Raw genomic sequence first — 4,897 nt, 5'->3', positions numbered from 1 at the left:
ATAGCACTTCACTATCATATATCAAAGTCATGTTGCACTTGCATGTGTACCCTTAAGTAGTTCCACATTAAAAGACACACATGTTAGGGAAATGATCTTAAATTTTAAGGCACATTCTTTACACAAAGGCTTGCTCTTTAAGATGCATATGTGATACAATTGGGAACAGGGGCTTATGAGGAGAGAGATTTGTGTGTTGGAAATTTCATCCATAGGCATTGCAACAATATTGATCCGGATTTTAGTTTAGGTTTAGAGATTTGATTTTTATGATTTTACAAAATTAAAAACCTCTTATATGTATATTTTTCATGATTTTTTGGATTAAACACCCTAATGTTGAACCCCTAATGTATGGTTTCAAGGTTTTTGCAAGCTTTTTGTTAATTTTACCAATAATGCATTATTGTTAAGAGTTTTAGACATGATAAGCATTTCTTATGTATCTTTAAATGGACGAGTAATGATTCAATGAATGATTTTATTTCCATTATTCTTAGCCAAGTGTCAAATTAATTCATTAGCCATCCAAAGAAACTCTTTGATCATAAACTCAAATCTATGGTTCTTTAGTAATTATGTGCTTTAGAATTACTAGGAAGAAGGTCTTTGAAGCATGAATACTCTCAAGCTAGTCAAATCTAAAAAGTTGTGCCCTGGAATGAAGGATTTAAACATTGATACTCCACCCAAAAAAAAAAATCGTTACATGAAGGATGCACAGCAAAACGAGAAGATAAAGCTCTTGCTCAGGAAGAGAGAAACTCATCAACTAAAGTAGCTCTTAAATATTATGCCTTTACATATAGAGTAAATATTATGCAGAATCAACCGGAGAACTTCTAAAACTGAATCAAGATCGTTTGTGAGGAACGGTTCCAGGTAGCCAGCTTCAAAACAAAATGAGTAGGCGAGATTTATAGTATTCGTATTAAAACACGCGGGCAGATATACAATCGTTAAACGTGATGCTGTCAATCGGATCACTTGACAGTCTTATTAGCGTTTGCCTTGTTAGACTTTTCGATCTGCATGCCTCAGAAATCAGGGGATTTCCCAAAAACATTCTGTTCAAGTGCAAGAGAAGGGAGAGTAGCGACAGCGAGCGCTGTTCGTCTCAGCAGATTCAAAGATAACGGCTCCGCAGGAATAGCTGCAAAATACGGGAACGCTGTTAATCGATCACTTTTGTCCTGCGACATCGAGAGCTACATACTGCAATCATTCATACAGCTCAACCCGATTTTTTATACGGTCTTGAAAAGGGCAACGATATTGAATATATTAAGAATCGAAAAACTTCAAGAATCGGCTGTGATGGCGCACCTCATATTCGAGGCGATCTCCATGCCAATTGTGGCCTGGAAGGTCCTCTCGCCAAGGAAAAGCGGCTCAGATCTCTTGCAGCTGCGGGCAAGAAATGAAGGATCGTAAAGGATCGTAACAGAGAAATTATTCAATGCAACAAGGCATGAGTTGAGGCGCTGTTTTGAGACTTTACCCAGTGCAGCCGGTGCCGCATCCACAGTTGGCACCGCAGCCACAGTTTCCACCGCAGCAAGACATGGTGTTGGGTAGATCAAAGGGAGAGGGGGGAAGGTGAGGGAGAAAGTTTGAAAAGGAAGCTAAGGCGAAGGGAAGGATGGAGGATAGAGGAGGCAGGGGAGCTAAATATAACGGAGAAGGGAGGGAGGAGACGGGGAAGATTCCCGGCGGGGGAAGGGGAGGACGATGGCCCACGGGCATGGGGCTCTGGAAAACCATGAAGGGACAGCAATGCGAGAGGGACGTCATGTAGTGCATGCCACATTGTAATCCGTCCAATCCAAACATTGCCTCTTCTGTGCTAATCCGTCCATGATCCATCTACTGACGTTTCCGATGTCAGTGTGGGGCTGTTTGGCCTGAAGAATGGGCGGTTGTATATATCCTGAAATTCGTGACAATGATTTACGTTGAAATTTTTGCTCGGCGATGATTTTACTTCGAGGATTTCGTCCATAACGACGATCGGTGACGAAAATGACGAAGAGCGGGACCTTGGCCTAAGAATCTACGGTAGTATTAATCCTGTAACCCATAACAACGATTTTAGGTGGACGATTTTGTCGATTTTACTTCGACTTAAGAACGATTTTACGTGACGATTATTTTACGTTGACGATTACGGATGTGGGGCCGTTTTAGGTCGACTTGGGATGGCTACAAGGAAGTATCCGCCGGCAAGAGTGGGAGAAAATTGTGTGCAAATGACACTCATGGAGGTGATGAGAAGCTAAATGTTTTTTGTACACATCGTCATGGGGATGCACTGGGCCATCACGTGTGAACAACTCATGTGTGGCTCAAAGGATGGCCTATTAGAAATGGACCAACAAAGGGAACCCACAACGGAAGACTGATAGAATAGCCGAGGAGCTTAGAGAGATTTCCCATGTATAGCCGGGTTGGCATATTTGCCAAGGCTCTTGGCATAGCCAAACGCAGCCCAGCATCTATCCTTGCGGTGCTATGAGGAGTTGCAGCATTCATCAGACGAGCGCTCCAGCCCTTCTACACATTGAGGTCAGAAGGTTTTTTGGACGCAAGCAGATAGCAATCCTCCATTTAGCCTTAGCACCACACTGCTCGGGTGGGCGCTAAACTTTGGCATCGACATATCCGGGGGCATAGGCGGGAACAGGTGAAGCATCTCGGTTTTTTGGCATTCCATGGCAAATATGTTGTGATCGACTATCGTGGGAACGGGCACTCACAAAGTGTATGTGGGGAGTAGAATCACAAACTTCCTTACTTAATGTGCACATCTATGTGTATGTGGGGAGTAGAATCACAAACTTCCTTACTTAATGTGCATCACATAGATGTGCAGACTCATCAATAGACAATGATCCAGCCAGATATAGAAACCACCAAAACAATATATTTCCGTCCAAATTTCGTCCACAAGAATGATTTACGTAAACGATTTCGTCCATAGAAATGATTTTACGTCCACAATTACGCAGTGTGGAGCTGATGGACTAAGAATCTACGGCGGTGTATATCCTATAACCCATAATAATGATTTTAAGTCGACGATTTTGGTACGGTAATAAGAATCTTATATCCTCAGAGCAATAATTTTACTTTGAGGGTCTTACGTCGACGATTTCGTCTATAACAATGATTTTACGTCGAGGAATTAGCTCGGCACTCAACAAAAGTAATTTCAATAACAAAACAGAATTCGTATTGATCACGGAGCTCCATTGGCATTCCCTCCCTCGACTCGTCCGCCCTCGCGGGACCAGCATCTGCGCAGAAAGGACGACAATTTCTGATAGTCTCCGTCGTCACGCTCGATCGTTAACTTGCTAGCTACGCCCACATCCACACGTCACAGTTCGCACCTCCCCTTCCACATTTGGGTTAGCACCTTCCTTAATCTGCAACGTTATACTGCCTAATTCGACCCAAATCCATTTCATTCTTCTGCATCCTGCCTAATTCGACCCAATTCCAATATTTTCCCCTCTCAATCGACGTCGCTGTTTAAAAAGCAGGCCATTGTGAGGTTGGGCAATTTTTTCCCGGCTGGCTTTCCAGCTGCCTCGTAGAACCATTTCACATACTGCGAGGCCAGACTGCCAATGACTCCGGACGGCCCTACGCGTGACCTCAATGATTCCTGCAGGGCATGCTTGTCCTCCTCGCTCTTTTCTTTCGACCAATTATCTCGGAGACATCTGAATCATAGATTTTCGCCACTTGCCCTGCAAGCTCACGGATGGTATTGCATCCCTATCTTAGTTTCACTGTTCGATACGTCACCTCCATTCACGCCTTGGGTGTTGCAGGCCTGAAAGACACCTCGGATGTGGACTTTCCCTTGGCATTTCCATGTTGACGAGCCCAACGAGATGAATTTCATTCATGTTGCTTACCGAGAGAGAAGAAGGAGAGAGAGAGAGAGAAGAAGAAGAAGAAGAGAGACCCTTGGCATTTCCATGTTGACGAGCCCAACGAGATGAATTTCATTCATGTTGCTTACCGAGAGAGAAGAAGGAGAGAGAGAGAGAAGAAGAAGAAGAAGAAGAGAGAGATAGAGAGAAGAGAAGAAGAAGAGAGAGAGAGAGAGACAGAGACAGAGACGGAGAGAGAGGGGGGAGAGGGCAAGCCAAAGAAGACGGAGTCAGTTAATGCATGCATTGAAAGCCCCTTACAATAGCTTCAATGGAGCATACATCGACCAATCACCTTAAACTACAAAGAAATGTCTTAAAATATAGTATTTTTCCTTTTGTATCACACTTCTTCACTAAGGCCTTCCGATGGGCAGGCCAAAATGCAAACCTGATCAGTTGTGTGTTGCCTGCAAATTCGAGGACCCGTTTAATGGCAAAAATGTGTTCATGTGATTTTTTGAGAGTGCTCTCCGCGATGAATTAACACCAGTGGTAAGTTGTTGTACACTTCTGGCCCCCTTTGCATAGGTAAAACATGAAAGGACGACAAGCAGTAGCGGTCGAAATGGAGGTGCCAAAAGTCTGCACCTCGCAGATGGGAAATGCCATTTTAAGGCCATTTTGAGCACCTGCGGATGCATAAGTGCATCCTCTCCATTATACACATGTGCACATAGTCGTTCTTTTTCTCAACCTTAAAGAATGGTCTCATGAAGATTCCCCATGGGGATTTTCTAATGCTTCTCTCTTTAGGGCTATGTCTACTATTTCTCTTTTGTGTGTGTCTTTGGTTCACTCACTCTATAAAAAAACACAAGTAGGAAACGTGCACGTTGCCACATTATTGGTTAAAAGAAATATATGTATCTATAGATATCTCAACCATTTAGTTTTATCTATCACACACTCATATAATAGATTCAACTTAATTCATGTATGTTCATGCGGCA

General features: G+C 43.2%; 1 long non-coding RNA gene across 1 annotated transcript; it reads right to left on the bottom strand.

The window, feature by feature from the left end:
* Positions 1-762: 762 nt before the first annotated feature.
* Positions 763-1,660, bottom strand: LOC147879833 (uncharacterized). The gene is made up of 3 exons (XR_015540625.1): positions 1,502-1,660; positions 1,327-1,407; positions 763-1,153 (listed from the first exon to the last, which is right to left on the bottom strand). It is a non-coding gene; the product is annotated as an uncharacterized LOC147879833 (long non-coding RNA).
* Between the last annotated feature and the right edge of the window lie 3,237 nt (positions 1,661-4,897).

The sequence above is a fragment of the Dipteris shenzhenensis genome, chromosome 33 (genome assembly GCF_047967505.1).
Source record: "Dipteris shenzhenensis isolate YYH24624 ecotype China chromosome 33, Dip_SZ_1.0, whole genome shotgun sequence".
Lineage (NCBI taxonomy): Eukaryota > Viridiplantae > Streptophyta > Polypodiopsida > Gleicheniales > Dipteridaceae > Dipteris > Dipteris shenzhenensis.
This window is presented reverse-complemented; position numbering and strand designations above follow the sequence as displayed.